This window comes from Lolium perenne, chromosome 4 (genome assembly GCF_019359855.2).
Source record: "Lolium perenne isolate Kyuss_39 chromosome 4, Kyuss_2.0, whole genome shotgun sequence".
Lineage (NCBI taxonomy): Eukaryota > Viridiplantae > Streptophyta > Magnoliopsida > Poales > Poaceae > Lolium > Lolium perenne.
In genome coordinates, this window is record NC_067247.2 from 287,826,019 (window position 1) to 287,847,712 (window position 21,694).

At 45.6% G+C, this 21,694-nt stretch overlaps 1 long non-coding RNA gene across 1 annotated transcript; it reads right to left on the reverse strand.

Moving 5' to 3' along the window:
- Positions 1-4,966: 4,966 nt before the first annotated feature.
- Positions 4,967-5,973, reverse strand: LOC127348958 (uncharacterized). The gene is made up of 2 exons (XR_007880043.2): positions 5,395-5,973; positions 4,967-5,300 (listed from the first exon to the last, which is right to left on the reverse strand). It is a non-coding gene; the product is annotated as an uncharacterized lncRNA (long non-coding RNA).
- Positions 5,974-21,694: the final 15,721 nt, after the last annotated feature.

The window sequence follows — 21,694 nt, forward strand, 5'->3', positions numbered from 1 at the left end:
AGGGAGAGCGCGTAGTGGGCCGAAAACCGCTGGGTCGCGGCGGTTCAGTTCTTGGGCCGCCACGTGGCGCGCGGATACACGCGCGGAAAATAGAAAACACAGGGAAGGCCACACGGATCCGGAACGGCCGCGCGGATCCGGTGCGGCGTCATAAATGTTGGCACAGAAGACGAACCGAAGTGACCACTGACACTGTCGCGCGCCAGGCACAGTGCGCATGTCACTGACAGGCGCGGTACTCGAGATATTCTCGACTTCGTCGAGGAGAGGATTAATGACAAGAGATGCCGGAGAAAACCGGTATAGATACACAAGTTCGGCAAGGATGCCGAAGAGTTCGATCCGGATTCCGGAAGAATTAAACTGGTACCTTGAGAAAGGAAAACTTGGCATGGTCCGTTGGATAGGATCCACCGGACTATACCAGCTTCGGGGACTAATGTTGGGGGATGACCTCCGGTATGCCAAAGGCATGCCAAAACCGGATGGTTTAGGCCATCAAAGTACCGGTTTAAAGTTTATTCCGGATAGCAGAAGTTGATTCAGAGAATCATACCGGTATCCCAAGGAGGGGATACCGGAACTTGCTGAGAGTGTACCGCAATAACCGGAAGAGGCTACACTGTAGCACGTCGGCAGAGACCAGTCAAAGATGCTCTCCAGAGCTAGAAGACAAAGATGAGCGAAGCACTTCAGCTTTAATCGAAGCCATGACGCCAAAGGCAGAGGATGACGTAAAAGGTGCCGGGGGATGTCACAGCTCCTGATTAAAGATATACCGGCATCACCGGTAGCTAAAGTAGCTTTGTAAAGTAATTTGTCCAGTCAAAGATCACATTAGGGTTTCTTCCCTTGTAAGCCACCCTCTCCCCTATATAAGGAGAGGGGGCACAGCCCTTCGCGGGCACGCAGATTACGTTACGAGACTCTAGGTTACGAAGCTTGTACACAGAAACTTGTAAGCACTTGTGATGAAGAAATAGAGAGATCTAGTGTTGTTCTTGTTCTTGTGCTCATCATCTTCCTCCTTCGGCCAAGGCCAAGTTCTTGAGGAATCCATCCGGAAACCTCTCCATCCATAACACAAACCCTCCCCCGAATCCTCTAGCGTCCATTCGGCCCCAACTTAAGCCATCCTATGGCATCTGTCTGTTCACCACGACGACATCTATCTATTATATACTAAAAGCAAAATAAGGGTATTTTTCGAGGCACCAGGTTAACCCACATATGCTAAATAAATATAGACCTACGATTTTAATATTAACGTATGAGATTAAAAGATCAAAAGTGTTACGTACAACAATATATAACCATTAACACGTAGACTTATTTTGCTTTTAGTATATCTGCTCACGTAACTAAAAACAAAGGAATTTGTGTACCACACGAACATGTAGACAATTTTGGTAAGTGATTTCGCCATTAAAAAGTAATAGTGTGTTACGTGTGTTTTGTGTCCAGGTACGTATCATTAGAAGGTCATAAGGGAAAATACATGCAGAATATATTTGGTGTAAACTAAGATGTAGCGGATAATACATGCTAAACTATAAAGTGTTAAGTTATTTCAGTGCATAATAATTATTATTAAAAAATAAAATATAAACACAAAAGCCTTCACGTCAGCTCGCATAAAATTCACCCACACACATTTGATTATTCACTGAAGTTGAAAGAATCGGCGGAGATAGAAATCGTGTATAATTATGGCTCTCGGTTTTCTGACTAAAGCAGATTATAGTTTTTGGATTTGGAGGAAATATATTACTCCATGAAATTCATATTAATTGTCGCTAATCAACATCAATGTATCTAGACACATTTTACTTCTATATACATGTATATTAGAGACAAGTAATATGGATTGGATGGAGTATTAATATTTTTTTGGTAATTTCGCATAAAATTCACGCCCACACGTTTGATTATTCACTGAAGTTGAAAGAAGCGACGGAGATAGAAATCGTGCATAATTCTGGCTCTCGATTTCCTAACTAAAGCAGGTTATGGTTTTTGGATTTGCAGGAAATATATTACTCCATGAACTTCATATTCATTGTCGCTAAATAACATCAATGTATGTAGACACATTTTACTTCTATATACCTATATGAGCTATATACAGTTCAGGTACCACAACTTACACGCTAGGTGCGGATTGGTCCCAGAACTTGGAAAATGGGAAGCCGGGGTGCCAAAACTTGCATAGTAGTGATTTGTTACCCAAATTAGTCCGAATTGATCCACGGTGGCACTTTTGGAGGAAGCGTATTTCTCAGTTAGGTCCATGTGAGAATTAGAAAAGGGCACCAAGGTCCTTCCGCATCTGGTAGAGCAAAATTGACGGAAATAAACCCAGGATATTTGGCGAATCAGTTTATTCGTTACCTTTTTGCCTCGTCCACATGGAGCACGCCGCGGAGGGCGGTTTTAGTCTCCACCTCGACCACACCGTCGGCCATCTATAGCTCGTCCACGGCGTTGGTTTCTTGCAGATGTCGGCGGACCTACACTACCGTGGGTGGAAGGACGATCCGCCGGAGTATGGTATGCCCGAAATTTCGTCTTCCGAGTTGCTTCCAGTGGGATTATGATAGGGCTTTGGTAGGGTTCAAGATTCTGCGTATGATCGGTACTGTATTTAGGAATTTTGAGATATCGAACTGGTAGGGTAGCACTGGATCATCATTATATGGTCAATTATCTGTGGAATATGCAGTCGTCTTTTATCTGTCTTTGCGTCCTGTTTCTGCTGTAACTGAATCCGAGATTGTGCTCTGTTATTCCATCGTTTTGCTGCTGCATGGTGAATCTTCGCGTTGCTGCTGCTTCATGCCGAGACAGTTCAGAAAATGGATTCACGTTCTGATCAGTACCACCAGCTAGTTCCCGAGATTTAACTAGAACTAGCCCAGCGGCTTTCTAACTACTACTTTATTGCCCACTATAGCACCAGCACTAGCTAGTGTTGTTTCGTAATCACTGATCCTGTATTATGTATGATGGACCTAGCACACTGATTTATGTTCTGAAGTTTTGCCTATCCTTCAGCATGTAGTGTAGATTACACATCAGCATAATATTTTCTGCATCTGGCCAAGTGATTTCTATGTTTTAATATTTGGTATAGTGTTCAATGCAGGAGATAATTGTGATCTTTTCTCTGTGGAAGTGTGCCACAATGGTTTCTTTTGCGGATTAAGAGAGAACTTGTAGTATGTTTCTGCATCTACTGGTTTTTTTGACAATTGTAATGCTCGTACTTGGTCTCCAGAATGTATTGATGAGATTCTGAGATATCTGGGTCGTGAGAGGGATGGGATGCTTCATGTGTACTGGTGTTTGCCAGGGAAGGACATTACTGATGGCTTAGTACCAATTGATAGGGATGCACACTTTGCTGAAATGGTTAGAGCTAGCAAGACACATAAAACTCTTGTCTTGTTCATAGATCATACTAACTTTCTCCGGACATTGAGAGCTGACGTGATCATCAATGAAAGGCCTAGCATGCCTCTTGTCATCAGCCCTACAAAAGTTGCAACAACATCTAAATCAGCTACAAGAGAAGCTTGTGGTTCTGCTATTGTGGAAGCACGAGAGAAGGAATGTGATGAGTTTGTTTCACAGCAGTCAGATGATAGTGACTCTGACTTTGATTGTGATATCTATGATAGTGACTGCAATGCTGAAGATGGGGATGATGATCTATTTGCTGACAATGTAGACACTGAAGTACATGATCACAATGAGAAGGAAATGATTGAGGAACAAGAAGATGAGGATGCACTTGAGGATGAAGATCTGAATCTTATTGGAGGAGAAAGAGAGAATCTGAAGCACAAGTTTAGAGCATTCAATCCAGAAGTAGACATGGACAATCCAGTTTTCAAGGTAGGGATGGTGTTTAGGGATGTTGAGGAGGCAAGGAAAGCTTTGGCATCATATACTATCAGAAACAGAGTAAAGATCAAAAAGACAAAGAATGACAAGAGAAGATTGGAAGCTGTTTGTGATACTGGATGTCCTTGGTTATTCAAATTATCAACCCACACTAGGTATGGTGGATTTGCAATCACTGCATATCAAGGCAAACACATATGTGAAAGTGGATTTGAACCGAGAGCAATCACTTCAAAAAATTTGACCGAGAAGTTTATGCATGAATTCAGAGATAATCAAAAGCTTGGACTACAAAGTTTTGCTGCGAAGGTGACAAGAGAATTCAATATGTGCCCAGACAGGTGGATGCTGAGCAGAGCAAGGAAATCCGCATTATTGCAAATACATGGTGACGAGGAGGAGCAGTCCGGCAACTTCTGGATTACGGGCAAGAGCTCAGGAGGAGTAATCCTGGCTCTAAGTTCTTCTTGTCAACAAATTCTGTCAATGATCCGGGAAGTGCAGAACATAAGGAACATTTGGCCACTCTATACTGGAGTTATGATGCTTGCAAAAGAGGCTTTTTAGCAGGCTGCAGGCCAGTCATCTGTATTGATGGTTGCCACATTAAAACCAGATACAAAGGATGCTTACTAACAGCTGTTGGGATTGACCCGAATGATTGCAGGAAATTCATGTCAGTCAGAATGCACCAAGTGCTAATGATATTTAAGTGTCAAACTTGTTAAATTTTGGTTGTATACTGAATGATTTGCTCTTCAGAATTTTGGTTCTATACGTTCCATAACTGTCAAGTACTAAAAGGTCTTATATGAACTCAGTTTCTTACATTTGTTGCACGAGACATTCAGGGAATTATCATTTATCCAATCAGTTGCTTCCATTTGTTGCTACATACATTCAGATAATTATGTTTCAATTGTTGTACAATAAATTTGCTATATCTTATGCATTCAGTTAACTGTGAAATCATTTTGAGATCATAAGTTTGTTGTGAATTAATTTAGTACCGCGGGTTAACTGTACTCAGTTGCCCTTGTCAGTGTACATTCAGTCAATATGATGCCAAATTGTCATGCATTTATTCACTCCAATTGAGCTGGAACACTGAATATTCGCTCAATATTTCAGTGCAACACCACACCATGAATTCAGCTGGAATACTAGATTACATTTCATTCACACTAATCACCTGATGACCTTTTCATTTCCGTTTTAACAACAACCAGAGTAAAGGGTGAGCAGTACAGAAACCAAGCACAAAACAAGCCCGAACACAGCAGCAGCTATATAGACACGAACGAAGCTTCAGATTGTATTCTTCAAATTGAGTGCAATTTCTCCTTCTTACTAGCTGGTTCTGGTACTGATCAACAGGCTTCTGTTTTTTTCTTCTAAAAACAAAAAGGACAACAGTAACAATCAGAATCGACAGAGCAGTCCTCTCACGAAAGAAGCAGCGCGCGGTAGCTGAGATGAGCAGACCACCTGTAACGACTATCCTGATCTTGCCTTTGTCATCTCCATCGAGATCCTTGGCAACACACCAGTCTCAGCCATCGTCGAAGGCAACGCTGTGGGGGCCTGGACCTCGCCGCGGAACCGGACCTCCGTGCCCTGGAGCCGCTCGGCCGCATCCGCGTGCGGGGCGTGACGGCCGCGTCCGCGTGCGGGGGGATGTGGGCCGCGTCGGAGAGCTCCACCACGTGCGCCTCGAAGCCCGGGAAGTCGGCCATGCTGCCCGGCCGCAGCGGGAACGTCCCGCGGAACACGCCAGCGCCGCCAGAGCCGCCGCCGCAACCACCACGCTCCCGTGCCGATACTGATGATGGTCTGGCCGACACGGTCACCGCTGTTCGTACATGTTTCGGATAGGTCAATGGGGAATCGATTTTCCTTTGTCCTCAATCGAATCGGCACTAAATGAATCAGGGGTTTTGTGCAAAATGTACAGGCAACGGCTTGTGTTCATTGCCAGCGTGGCGGACACGCGTAGGCACTACAGCCCCTGTCGACCAAAACCAACCCGAATTGCAAGTTCTGGGATCGCGGCTTCCCTATTTTCAACTTTTGGGCTAAAATGTACCTACCGTGCAAGTTGTGGTACTCCGACTATATATAGCTCTACCTATATATTAGAGACAAATAATATGGATCGGATGGAGTATTAATATTTTTGGTGATTTTGGATTATACCATCTACACTCTCCTCAAACTAATATACAACTATTTCTTACAACGATTTAGCTTTACATTAAAAATGTACAATATGTGAAATATACACACTCTTTTGATATTTATTTCCATTCCTCTAGACGATTTGTGGACCACAAAAGGTAATAACGCTTGATAGATATAAAAACGGTGGGCAATTGTCCTAACATACATCTTATTTTAAGTATAAACATTTTCAAAGTCATATGCTATCATAACAAAATAAACTTATCCAACTCCATTATTCATATTCAAGTAATAAGGAATGCATAATTGTCTATCAACTTAGATTAAGCATCTAGAATATATTTGCATACTTTTCACGTTATTTATTCTTAAAAATAGCAAAAAACGTAAGTCATCGATAATCTAGGAATTTTTGCATCTTTTATATTTTACATTTAAATAAGAACTTGCATGTTGACTGACAAACACGAGTCAAATGTCTATTGCTTTGATTAGCGTTGTGAAGAATGTCGATGCCTAAAGGTTCATATATTTTTTATCGAAGAAGAATGTCACATGTCTAAAAACATAGGAAGCAAAAGAGAAAAATAAAATATCTGAATGTTTTCATGTCTTATTAACAATAGTGATGTTTATTAAGGAAATTTATATTCCTCTTCCAGTGCAAATATCACTTAAACACAGCATCTTCACATCTTCACATCTTGCACTTCTCAGATGGACTATAGTTATTTTTTGATCATGACACATAGAATTTTATTGCTAATTACTGCTAATATAAACATTATAATTGCATAATAATCCAAATACACATCAATGTGTTGAGAAAATATCATGTATCGATGACACGAGTGGTCATTAATATTATACTCTAGGAATGGCCCGATAATTATTCGCCTATAAATTAAAAAGATGTCCCTCACTTAGATGCTATTTAGCTTTAACATAATATTTGTGTTGATTTTATACCTCAGTCGATTCCTAACATATAATAAGTACGAGTGTAAAATCATAGATTTATTTTCATTCATTTAATTTTTGACACACCAGGATGATGCCCTCGCATTTGCGAGGGCCACCCCGCTAGTTGTTATTAACAACATCCAATGTTCATGATTACGAAACCATGATCATCTATTAATCAACAAGCTAGTTATACAAGAGGCTTACTAGGGACTCCTTGTTGTTTACATAACACACATGTATCAATGTTTCGGTTAATACAATTATAGCATGGGATGTAAACATTTATCACGAACACTAAGATATAACAATAACTAATTTATTATTGCCTCTTTGTCATATCTCCAACAGTCTCCCACTTGCACTAGAGTCAATAATCTAGTTTACATTTATAAAGATATAACACTTTGGCTTTCTGGTGCTTAACACGTTTTGCTCACGGGAGAGGTTTCAGTCAACGGATCTGACACACTCAGAAACGTATGTATTTTGCAAATCATTTGCATCTCAACGCAACAATTATTTTCTAAATAAGTTGGCATTAATCATATATGTTCAGTCTTCGGGTGGAACCTTAATTCCGCGGTCTAAAATATGTCACTAATATTGTCACACACAATATAGCTTCAAAGTTCTGACACTATTGGAACTACACCAAGTTCTCAAAGAACTCCTCGACTTAAACATCCTCAGTCATTGTCAAAACAATGACATACTCTGCCTTCGTTTGTAGAATCCGTCACAATATTTAGAACTCACCTAAATCTAGCATAGAATTCTTCTAGCTCATTGTTCTACCTTTTAAATAACACTTAGCCTAATTGAGATTGAAATTTCATTTTTTTATATGTGACCAAACTAATATCGGTGCAACACCTTACAACGATTTGTTTGTCATTACCCCATTCAAAAACTATATATATCCTTGGTTCTTCTAAAGCACTCATGGATATTCTTACTGTTGTCCAATGATCATTACATGAATCATTCTGGTATATGCTCGTAACACTTTAGAGCACAGGACATCTGATTTTGTACATATTATTCGTGATCTAAAATCACTCATGTGTTTTTACTCATCGAGTGTCAAATACACTCAAGTCTTGTTAAACCTTCACATGGAAAAGAACACCTTCTTATTATTTTTATATTGAACTACTTCAATATTCATTCTATGTACTTTGACTTAAACTTATTATGTGTTTCAATCTATCTTCATAGATCTTGACACTAAATATGTTCCAGTCCATATCCTTTCGTTGAAGTTAATTCTCAATGAAACCTTTTAATCACATCAAGTATATAATTACATCATTTATAATCAATGATATGTCATCCACATATAATATTATAACTATGTCTTAGCGCTCCCACTTAATTTCTTGCAAATGCAAGCATCTTCATCGTTTCTGATGAAATCAAAACTCTTTGATTATTTCATCCGGTGAAGATTCCAACTCCGTGATACTTACTTCATCCAGTGAAGTTTGTATACCTATCTAGTATTCCACGGACTAGCAAAACTCTTTGGTTTGTATCTAGTATACATCCTTCATACACACTTCTGGTAAGGAATGTATTTCTGCCATTCTACTATCATATCTCATAAAAGAAATATGTAGCGATTACTAGAATAATCCACATAGACTATAAGCATTGCTACGGAAGATCTAATCTTATCGTAGTCAACTCTTTGAACTTTGTCGTAAACAATTTTTCGACAAGTCGAGCTTCATCAATGATATTCCATCCAAGTCCATCAATTTTATAGATCCATTTACTTTCAAGAAGTATTCACCTATCTTGCATTTCATGGCATTTAGCCATTTTAACGGAGTCAGGGCCCATCATAACTTCTTTGTATGTAGTTGGTTTATCATTGTTCAAAATCAATCCTTTGTCCACAAATCATTTATTTGATCACAAAGTAAACCACATCTACAAGGTTCAATAGGTACTTTGATCTCCATGACTATAACACTTTGTAGACATGGGAGCCATGATCGTCGTGGCTGCTTCCGGAACCATTTCTGATGCTGCGCTACTCTGATCATCATGCTCAGGTCCATGAACCTTATCAAGTTCCATTGTCCTCCCACTCAAATACTTCGCTAGAAAACAATTTCTTGGAAATAAGCAAGTAACATTAACAAACACTTTTGTCTTTTACTTCATAGTGGAAATAATTCCCAATTTGTTCTCTAGGACAACAACAAAGACATTCATCCGGTTTTGGTTGTAAACTCATTTACTTATGCTACGCATACCAAAATTTAAGAAAGGACTATTAAGGTTTATACCCATGCCATAACTCGTATGGTGTCATTTCAACGGATTATGATGATGCTCTATTCAGTGTAAAAGCGGTAGTCTCTAAAGCATAATCCACAAAAATATAATGGTGTCATTTTATTTTATCTCATCATTAACCCAACAAGATTTGGATACGTCTCTTGGATACTCTATCATTACTATGATACTCCAAGAAACGTGAGTTGTAGAACAATTTCATAACTCTCTTAGATATTCGCTAAAACTCGTAATTCAAATATTTCCACCATGATCCAATCATAGATATTGCAATTGTCTATTATGATGATTTCCACTTCATGCTGAAATTTATTTGAATCCAGTCAAATGTTTCAAACTTCTTCCTTATCGAATATATCCACATATATACACTCAATTCATTGTTGGAAGTTTTCATGAAGTAGAAGAATCTCCCGCACACAACTATGCACAATGAACGACATACATCATCATGTATGTTTCCACTAAATTAGTTGCCCGTTCAACTCTTGGCCTATGAACGGTATTTCAGTCATTCTCTTTAGAAGAGATTTGCAAGCGCCAAATAATTCAAAAATCAAATGTGATGAGGTCTAAGACCCCGTGTGTGGCCCGATCTCGCGGATTGACTTCGAAACCAAGAGGGGAGATGGGAAAACGCGAGGAACACGAAGAACACGACGAACACGAGGAACTCTGAGACTCACGCACGCACACCAACCCGATACACCCGATACTTACCCCCGTGGCTCGATGGACCACACCAATAGAATCACCCGGAAGAGGCACGCGGCAGAATTCCCGGTGAGAGATTGGTGTTGGAGAAAAGAGATTGGTGAGGGAGAGAGAGTAGCTTGTACTAGAATCTCACTCAACAATATCCAAATCAACAACAAGGATGGCCTTGATTACAGAGGGATGATACCCAAGGGAGACTAAGCTCAAAGGTAGGTTTGAGTTCAAAATAAGTCTAAAGAGGTAAAGGGGCGTCTAGGGTGCTTATATAGTCTTACAAGGCGGCCGATTTGGCGACTTAAGTCGTGCAGGCCGGTCAGGAGGCCGGTCAGACCGGGCCTGGGACCGGGCAGGCCGGTCCAGACCGGGCCTGGGACCGGGCGGCAACCGGACGAGGTTCCGAGGCCCCGGGATAGCGCCCGGATGGCACGAGCGGAGAATCTGGTTTGGACCGGGCGTCCCGGTCAGGAGGCCGGTCAGACCGGGTTCTGGACCGGGTGGCCCGGTCAGGAGGCCGGTCAGACCGGGTTCTGGCCCGGTCAGGAGGCCGGTCAGACCGGGTTCTGGACCGGCCGGCCAACTTCTCTTCGTTGTGCTCTTCGGGCGACTTCCGGTCCAGCTCCATGTCCATCTTCACGTCCAGCTGCTCTTCTCCTCCCTTTGACCATGGTGTGTCCTCCTTTCCGTGATCTTGATGCTCCTTGTACCTAATGACACATAGCACGTCGGCATGAGGTAGTAATCCATCCAAAGGGGTATCGAGATCAAGGGTGGTAAGGAGCGAGTTCACCTCATCATGAAGAGCTTTAACTCGGGCTCGCGTCATTGGTCCACTTGGGGGACTTGTTGGTCTTGGTGTGGGAGTGACCGAAGGCCACCCCGCATCATCTCCCCCCCTTGGGAAAGAGTCGTCCTCGACTCTTGTTCCTCCTCATCTTCATGATATGGCGATAAGTCCGCAACGTTGAATGTGTTGCTCACCAAGTACTTGGAGGTGGGGATGTCGATGACGTAAGCGTTGTTGTTGATGCGTTTGAGGACCTTGAAGGGGCCATCTCCTCTTGGCTTGAGCTTGGAGTTGCGCTCATGAGGAAACCGTTCCTTCCGGAGGTGGATCCACACGAGGTCTCCTTCTTCGAATATTCTTGCCTTCTTCGTGGCGTTGAGGCGGGTATCTTGACGATGCACATGTTCTTGAATGGTAGCTCTTGTTTCTTCATGAAGTTTCTTCACGGCGGCGGTGCGCTTGTCGAAATCCATGTTGATCCGCTCATGAAGGGGGAGCGGGAGTATGTCGAGTGCCGTGAGCGGCTCAAATCCGTAGACGACCATGAAGGGACTCCTTGATGTAGTCGAGTGCTTGGCGCGGTTGTAGGCGAACTCCGCGTGTGGGAGACATTCTTCCCATGACTTCAAGTTCTTCTTCACGAGGATGCGTAGGAGGGTGCCGAGGCTTCGATTGACCACTTCCGTTTGGCCGTCCGTTTGCGGGTGCGAGGATGATGAGAATAAGAGCTTCACTCCAAACTTTGCCATGAGCGACTTCCAAAGATAACTCATGAACTTGACGTCTCGATCCGACACAATGCTTTGCGGTACTCCATGTAGGCAAACAATTTCCCTGAAAAACAAAGAAGCAATGTGTGAAGCATCGTCGCTCTTATGGCAAGGTATGAAATGAGCCATCTTAGAGAATCTATCCACTACCACGAATATAGAATCATGACCATGCTTAGTGCGAGGCAATCCTAGAACAAAATCCATGCTAATATCGGTCCATGGTGCATGTGGAATAGGCAAAGGAGTGTAAAGGCCATAAGGGTTGGAGGTAGACTTAGCTTGTAAGCATGTGGTGCACCGGCGGCAAAGGCGTTCGACGTCGCGGTACATTCTTGGCCAATAGTAGTGGGTTGAGAGCATGGCATATGTCTTCTCTCGACCAAAGTGTCCCATAAGACCACCTCCATGTGACTCTTGCAAAAGCAATTTTCGAAGCGAAGACTCGGGAATGCAAATCTTGTTAGCTTTGAACAAGTAGCCATCATGCAAATAGAAATCATCCACTCCTCGCTCAACGGAGCACTTCTCAAAAATTGGAGCAAAGAAAGAATTGGAAGGATAGAGTTCTTTGATCTCTTCAAGTCCCAAAACATGAAAATCCAAACGAGTTAGCAAAAGGGTGTTTTTGCGGGAAAGAGCATCCGCCACAACATTGTCCTTGCCCTTCTTGTATTTGATCACATATGGGAAGGACTCAATGAACTCGACCCATTTTGCATGTCGTTTGTTCAAATTGTGTTGGCTTTTCAAATATTTCAAGGACTCATGGTCGGAATGAATGATAAACTCTTTTGGCCAAAGGTAGTGTTGCCAAACTTCAAGAACACGAACCAAAGCGTAGAGCTCCTTGTCATATATAGGATAGTTGAGGCGTGCGCCATCTAACTTCTCACTATAGTATGCCACGGGTTTGCCCTCTTGCATAAGAACACCACCAATACCAAGCCCACTTGCATCACACTCAATCTCAAAAGTTTTTGCAAAATTTGGAAGAACAAGAAGGGGAGCTTCGGTAAGGCGTTTCTTCAATTCATCAAAAGCATTTTGTTGGGCCTTGCCCCAAACGAACGGAACATTCTTCTTAGTAAGCTCATTCAAAGGGCAAGCAATGGTGCTAAAGTCTTTCACAAAGCGGCGGTAAAACCCGGCAAGTCCGTGGAAGCTTCGGACTTGACCAACATTTGTAGGAGTAGGCCAATTGTGGATGGCCTCTACCTTGGAAGAATCAACTTCAATCCCATTAGCGGAAACCACAAAGCCAAGGAAAACCAATTTGTTTTGAGCAAATGTGCATTTAGGGAGGTTAGCATAAAGCTTTTCATGTCGCAAGATGCACAAGACCTCTCTCACATGTTGCACATGGTCCTCGAGGTTTTTGCTATAAATAAGAATATCATCGAAGTAGACAACCACGCTCTTGCCAATGAGAGGACGCAAGATGTGATTCATGAGGCGCATGAAAGTTGATGGAGCATTGGAAAGACCGAAAGGCATAACGAGCCATTCATAGAGACCGAGTTTGGTCTTGAATGCCGTTTTCCATTCATCACCAATAGCCATGCGGATTTGATGGTAACCACTACGCAAATCGACTTTAGAGAAAATCGTGGCACCACTAAGTTCATCAAGCATGTCATCTAAACGCGGAATGGGATGGCGGTAACGGACGGTAATGGCATTGATGGGGCGACAATCCATACACATCCGTTGCGTCTCATCCGGTTTAGGCACAAGAATCACGGGAACCGCACAAGGGCTAAGGCTTTCGCGGACGTACCCTTTGGCGAGGAGATCTTGAATTTGGCGGTTGATCTCCTTGGTCTCTTCGGGGTTTGTGCGGTAGGTGGCACGGTTTGGAAGCGGAGCGCCGGGTATGAGGTCGATGCGGTGTTCTATGCCTCGGAGTGGTGGTAGTCCATGAGGGAGCTCGTCGGGGAAGACGTCTTGAAACTCCTTCAAAAGAGACAACAAAGACGAAGGAATGTTGGTTAAGTCGTTAGTCGCCGATGATGGTCCCTTGCATATGAGCACATAGTGCAATATGGTGGATGGGTTCTCTTGGAGCTCTCTCCACTCACTCTTGGTGGCTAGAAGGACACTCTTGGACTCACTCATATATGGCTTGTGGCGCTCACTATCTGTTGTGGATATACTTCATAGGTATACCATCGACATGGTCCGATTCCGGCAAGCCCGGGTGGCTCACAGATGGTGGTGATGGCTTATGACCCACCGGGCAGCCCAGTTGCTGTTGATCCTAAAGGATGAAGTCCAGCCCAGGATAGGGAAGCCGGATCCCAGCCGACCATCGGAGGAAGTCGGATCCGTGAAGGTCCATGTGGAACCCGGATCCATGGAGGCCCAGGAGTAACCCGGATCCATGGAGGCCCAGGAGTAACCCGGATCCATGGAGGCCCAGGAGTAACCCGGATCCATGGAGGCCCAGGAGTAACCCGGATCCATGGAGGCCCAGGAGTAACCCGGATCCATGGAGGCCCATGTGGAACCCGGATCCAGTACGACGTAGGGAGGAAGGCAGATCCTTGACGTACACGGCAAGACCTTGTACCGTAGTTAGGCGACCTGTAATCCGGCTAGGACTCTCCATGTAAACCATAGATCCGTGCGCCTTTATAAGCCGGATCCTGGGAGCCCTAGAGGCATGTTCACGTTCACGTTCACGTGCACGTTCAGAACAACCACAACTCATTGTAACAACGCGAAAGCGCCCAGATAATTCCAGACAAGCAGCAGTAGGCCCTGTCATCGTGCAGGTGTTCCGAAGCTGGGTAACTCGCGTACCACCGTCCCGTGTGCACTCCGCCCTATGGCCCCTACTTCTTCTCCCCCTCGTGAGGATCCCTCCTCCGAGGTACCGTCGATTAGGCAACGACGGTTGGCGCCCACCGTGGGGCCTGTGGCGTCTGGAGGCCGGAACCGGGAGGGTTCCGCCATGGGAAGCTACGACGACACCATCGCTGTGGGGCGCGTCCTCTACGCCGGAAATCTGCCGATCGTCCCTCCGGATGAGTGTTGGATTCCGGCTAGGGCAAACCCCGTCAAGCTCTCCATCGTCCCAATTGGCGGCATACACATCTTCATCGGCGAAACCGTTGATTTCGACGGAAACGCACTGGTAAGTAATGTAGCTACGACCGCCGCCGAGCAGGACGCAGCTGCAAAGATCCGATCCGAGTCGCTGGAGCTTTCCACAGAAGAATCCGCCTTAGACCCGGAAATTTCAAATTCTGGTTTTGGTAGCCGGATCCGCACCTATGTTTCTGGTTGCCGGATCCGCGCCTACGTTTTTGGTAGTCGGATCCGCGCCTATGTTTTTGGTTGCCGGATCCGCGCCTACGTTTTTGGTAGTCGGATCCGCGCCTACGTTTTTGGTAGTCGGATCCGCGCCTACGTTTTTGGTAGTCGGATCCGCACCTATGTTTTTGGTTGCCGGATTCGCGCCTACGTTTTTGGTAGTCGGATCCGCGCCTACGTTTTTGGTAGTCGGATCCGCACCTATTTTTTGTAGCCGGATCCATACCAAAATTTTGGTAGGTGGATCCGCACCTATTTTTTGTAGCCGGATCCATGCCAAAATTTTGGTAGGTGGATCCGCACCTAAATTTTTGGAAGTCGGATCCACACCTAAATTTTGGTAGGTGGATCCGCACCTACAGGATCACTGCGACAATCAATCTCGCACCGGCTCGACGGAACGCCGAAGAAAAACCGCCACGACCGACGTTGACTCCGCTCCAAACAGCTAAGTCCCTATTTATATTTCATATTTTAAAATTTTATGATCATGAGATTAAGATTGGTTCACTCATATCCTGAGTCTTTTACCGCTTTCACTGTTGGTCATATCTTTCCCACGATTTGCCTCGCGCTCGTGAAAAACTTTGTACTGTTTTTGCCGCTTAAGGCTCCAGTACGCTGCAAGATTTCCGCCTTCGGGCGTTAGCTTGAGTTTTCTGGCCTACACGTTTTCTGTTGTTTTATGTGTGGATTCCTTAGTAGTGACATCTCGGTACTTAAAGCCGGCCTCTGTTTCTGAGGTTCTTGATTGTTTCGCTATTAAGCGCTATCGCCTCAGTAGATGTTCTGTGTTTAAAGTTTGCCGTCTCGCGAAAAGTCAAGCATATAAACCAGAAGAACGGATAAACCAGCACTTGCTTAAAACATATAAATTACATTAACTGTTCAAGATAGTCGAGTTGTTTCCGCCTTGACAGTTTTATGTTGTTCAACTGCTGCATAGTTTCAGCTTTAAAACATTTGTTCAAAGGCCGTTTTTGTTCCGCCTTACATTTGTTCGTTGAACATGATCAAAGAAACAATTTAATACAAATATGTTTTTATGTTTATGTATCAGGTACATGACACTTGGACGTACAACAGTCTCCCGAGGTTAGGCGGATCCATGGCGTGCACAGCTGGAAAAGCAACTTGAGTCTTGATTCCGCTATGCTTTGCCGGAACCAACCCTCGGGGGCTGCGGTTTGATCTTAGGTGAAAAGTGTGTTTCCTTTCGGGTATCAGTGCTGGAAATTTCCGCCTAGATGCTTGGGATTTACGCTATTCCTAAGTCACATATAAAGATAAAGCTACTCTAAGAGCACCAAGCCGGATTTTCAAGTAAATTCACCTTGGCGCTCGGGGGCTACACCGATGAAGTTCTCTTTGGAGCAATAGGCCGGAAATTTTCCACCTTGACGCTTGGGGGCTAAGTTTCTGAGCATCGAGTCTCCTTGGAGCAAGCCGACTCAACGCTCGGGGGCTACATACATATGGTTATGTCAAGAAAAATTTCAAAGATGGCGAAAATCTGGCTAACTAGTCGGATCCGCACCTAATTTTTTGGTAGTCGGATCCGCACCTATTTTTTGGTAGTCGGATCCGCACCTCAATTTTCGGTAGCCGGATCCGCACCTATATATTTGGTAGCTGGATCCGCAACTATTTTTTGGTAGCCGGATCCGCACCTAATTTTTGGTAGTCGGATCCGCACCTCAATTTTCGGTAGCCGGATCCGCACCTAATCTTTTGTTAGTCGGATCCGCACCTATATTTTGGGTAGTCGGATCCACACCTATATTTTGGCTAGTCAGATCCGAACCTACATTTGGCTAGTCGGATCCATACCGAAGATTACGTTGGATGGTGTCTCCGAAGAATCTGACCATTGGATCATGAAGTTTCCGACCAATACTTGGTTGGAGATACGAAGTTTGGAGTCCTTCAAGATTCTCTATTATTCGTTCCAGCCAAAGGATGAAGATACATGCGCAAGCTGAGCTGGATGGAAGAACGGTGAATCTTGGAGAACTCCGGGGGCTACTGTTGTGGATATACTTCATAGGTATACCATCGACATGGTCCGATTCCGGCAAGCCCGGGTGGCTCACAGATGGTGGTGATGGCTTATGACCCACCGGGCAGCCCAGTTGCTGTTGATCCTAAAGGATTAAGTCCAGCCCAGGATAGGGAAGCCGGATCCCAGCCGACCATCGGAGGAAGTCGGATCCGTGAAGGTCCATGTGGAACCCGGATCCATGGAGGCCCAGGAGTAACCCGGATCCATGGAGGCCCAGGAGTAACCCGGATCCATGGAGGCCCAGGAGTAACCCGGATCCATGGAGGCCCAGGAGTAACCCGGATCCATGGAGGCCCAGGAGTAACCCGGATCCATGGAGGCCCATGTGGAACCCGGATCCAGTACGACGTAGGGAGGAAGGCAGATCCTTGACGTACACGGCAAGACCTTGTACCGTAGTTAGGCGACCTATAATCCGGCTAGGACTCTCCATGTAAACCCTAGATCCGTGCGCCTTTATAAGCCGGATCCTGGGAGCCCTAGAGGCACGTTCACGTTCACGTTCACGTGCACGTTCAGAACAACCACAACTCATTGTAACAACGCGAAAGCGCCCAGATAATTCCAGACAAGCAGCAGTAGGCCCTGTCATCGTGCAGGTGTTCCGAAGCTGGGTAACTCGCGTACCACCGTCCCGTGTGCACTCCGCCCTATGGCCCCTACTTCTTCTCCCCCTCGTGAGGATCCCTCCTCCGAGGTACCGTCGATTAGGCAACGACACTATCTTTGTGGTGGGTCGCTCCCTCTCCTCTCATCTCACTATGGTGGGTGCGGAGTTGTGCCCTCGCTAAAGCCTTCGCATTATCCGCGATGATTTGGCTAGGAGTCATCGGGCGCAACTCGAACTTCTTGTCGTTGACCTTGAAGGTGTATGTGTTGGAGAGTCCATCATGTATAGCCTTCTTGTCATATTGCCAATGGCGGCCAAGCAACATGTGGCACACCGTCATGGGTACCATGTCACACTCGATAGTGTCCTCATAAGGTCCAATCTTGAAAGTGACGGTGACGGTATGTTGTATCTTGACGTTGCCCTTGTCACTCAACCATTGGATATGGTAAGGGTGAGGATGCTTGCGGAGAGTGAGGTTGAGCTTCTCACACAACTCGGTGCTCGCAAGGTTATGGCAACTTCCACCATCTATGATGACCTTGATCGACTTGCCACCAATTCCGGCACGGGTTTGGAAGATGTTGCACCGTTGTTCTTCCATAGCATGAGGTTGTGTGGTTAGCACCCTTGTGACCACAAGTGAGGGACTTGGGTCATGCTCACATAAGAGAGGATCTTCTCCACTTTCTTGCTCATAAGCTTCTTCACTTTCCACGGCGGCTTGCACAAGGGCTTCATATTCATCCTCATCAAGAGTCTCGATGTCACCATTCTCCATAGTGATCATAACCTTGGTGTTCTTGCACTCAAACGATTTGTGACCTTGGGTGCCACACTTGAAGCAAGTGACACTAGAGGGTCCCGTGGATGCCTTAGAGGAGGCGGTGGAGGAGACCGTTTGCTTCATGCGACTTTGGATAGTCGGTTTCTTGGATGGTGTAGAGGATGCGTCGGCCTTGGCACTTGTAGCATGAGGAGTTGATGTAGTAGGAGGAGTCGATGTAGCGAACTTGGAGGAGAAATAGGTCTTGGCCTTGGAGTACTTGATGTCCTCAATCACTTGGCGCTCGGCCTTCGACGCTTGGTGGACCAACTCAACCATGTTGGAGTAGGGTTGGAACTCGACGATCCTCTTGATGGGGTAAGTAAGGCCATTGAAGAAGCGAGCAATGGTTTGTTCCTCGGACTCTTGGATGTTGGCTCGCATCATAGTGAGCTCCATCTCCTTGTAGAACTCCTCAACGGTCTTGGTGCCTTGCTTCAACTTTTGGAGCTTGTTGAAGAGGTCGGTCATGTAGTGCGCGGGGACAAAACGAGCATGCATTTCTTTCTTCATGTCTTCCCAAGTGTCAATAGGAGGTTCACCCTTTTCTTCTCGAAGAGTGAGGACTTGCTCCCACCAAGTGTTGGCGTAGTCTTCAAACTCGAGTGATGCCATAGCCACTTTCTTGGCACCGGAGTAGTTGTGGATGCGGAAGATCTTGTCCACCTTGAGTGCCCATGAGAGGTAGGCTTCGGCGTCGTCTTCACCTTTGAACTTGGGCATGTTGAACTTGAGTTTGCCATACATGTTCTCTTCATCCTCCAAGGTTCTTCTACGAGGAGGGGCGCCGTCATCTCTTGCAGCTAGAGGGGGAATAGGAGGTCTTCTTCGGCCAACCATAGCATTGGGTTGGCGTTGAAGATGAACGCTTGCTTCACTTGGTTCACGGTGAGGATGTGGTTGAAGATCTTGTCGCGGTTGAGGACGATGCTCAATGTTGGGTCTCTCATCTTGATCATGGTGTAGCTCTCCTCGTCCACGTTGGTCATGGCGAGGGTGGCGACGGAGGTCTCGCCGAGGTTGATCTTGAGGACCTTGGTCTTGGGGATGGCCATCACGCCCATGGTGGGCATGGCGATCCACTTGGTGACGATCTTGTTGAAGGTCTTGGTCTTGTGGAGGACGCTCATGTGGACGAGCATGGCGATGTATCTCTCCACGCCTAGAGTTGGAGCGGGAGTCTTCATGACGAGCTTGTGGGCGATGAGGTCGGTGATGGTCTTCATGCCTTGAAGAGGAGCTTGAGGACGAAAGGCCACCATGAGAATAGTAATCTTGTGGCGAGCTTGATGAAGAGGAAGTAGAGCGGTGTCGACGATGACGACCCAAGTTGGTGATGGCGCGCTCGAGGCTATCCATGCGCCGCTCCATGTTGGCATCATTGGCCGCCATTTGGCCATTCAAGTTGTCCGTAGCTTCACGAAGAAGAGCCAAGTCTTGGTTCACGGCGGAGAAGTTGTGAGCCACCTCATCGTATTGCTCATCGATGCGCGTCTCGAAGAGGGTGAGTTGCTCCTTGAACTCTTGTCGTTGTGTCCATAGGTTGTGTTGAGTAGCCAACCTCTCGGTGTTGCGGAGGATCTCTTCATCCCTATTGGTATCTCCGTTCCTATCCATGATGGAAAGACAAGAACTATGTTGTGTATGTTAGTGGAAGGAGACTACCTCGCACTCTTACCAAGGTAAGATAGTATTGAGGCAATCCACCAAGCCGAAAGCAAGATCAAGTGTATCAGGAACACACGCAAAACCACACGCAAAAGCTAGCAAATATGGTGTTAGGCGAGTGTTGTGGAAAGCCAAAAGACAAATCCAAGATCGAGTATGTTGTTAAAAGTGGGTGAGGTCCAAAATCCAAATGTCAATGTGAAGATCACTATAAACACGGAAAAAGTTGTGGAACACACACACGAGATAAGCGGGGTTAGTGCAACCAAAAGTGAGCGGAAAAGTGTATGTATAAGTGCTCGGTGTCACACTAACACAAGGAGAGCCAAAGCTTCGGTTGCAAAGGAAGAGACAACAAGATTCACACGCGGCCTCTCTTCTCCTATCTCTCTTTGCTTAAAAGCTTTTTCTCTTTTGTATATGGTGGCACTTGCACTCGTTTGTATCTTTGGTGGCACGTGGACACTTTTGTATGTATGGGGGTATGGATGTATGGATGTATGGATGTATGGTGCTACTCGCACTCTTTTTGTGTTTTTGGGGCTTTTTGACGCACTATGTTAGCGTTAGCCTCGCTTTTGCTATCTTGCCACATGAGTGTTTGCTTGGATGCCTTACTCAACGCGACACACACACCTCACAATGCGGGGCCACGTGCAATGTCTCGCAACACTAGACAAGCAATGCTCGATGGGATAAATCGCAAAAGGAAGAGGGGTTACAAGGTGAAAGCTGCAAGTTATACCTGCGATGGTGGTGGTGGTGGTGGAGATCGCCGGAAGACGAGGTCGAAGGAGGGGGCGTTGCTGCGCCCGGTCTGGGGCCCGGTTGGACCGGCTCCTGGACCGGCCTGGCCGGTTGCACGGCCGGTCGACCGGGTTCTGGGCTGGCCCGGCAGTCAGAGCCGGTTGACCGGCTGCTCAACCGGATCGCACGATTTCTCTCTCCTGTTCTTCCCCAAACCAACTCCAAATCGACCAAAACGAAGGGAAACGATGGAATCGGAGGCTCAAAGTTGGGGAAATAGTAGATCAAGCACAACAACACCAGATCCACGGACCAAAACCACTCAAAACGCAACCAAATCACAGATCGGTCAAGAGGCAATTTGGGGCTATTTTTGGGGATTTTTTGGAAAATTTTCTAGGGACGAAATCGAGTGGGTGGAAGGTCAAATCCGCGGTAACCAAGAGCTGCTGATACCATATGATGAGGTCTAAGACCCCGTGTGTGGCCCGATCTCGCGGATTGACTTCGAAACCAAGAGGGGAGATGGGAAAACGCGAGGAACACGAAGAACACGACGAACATGAGGAACTCCGAGACTCACGCACGCACACCAACCCGATACACCCGATACTTACCCCCGTGGCTCGATGGACCACGCCAATATAATCACCCGGAAGAGGCACGCGGCAGAATTCCCAGTGAGAGATTGGTGTTGGAGAAAAGAGATTGGTGAGGGAGAGAGAGTAGCTTGTACTAGAATCTCACTCAACAATATCCAAATCAACAACAAGGATGTCCTTGATTACAGAGGGATGATACCCAAGGGAGACTAAGCTCAAGGGTAGGTTTG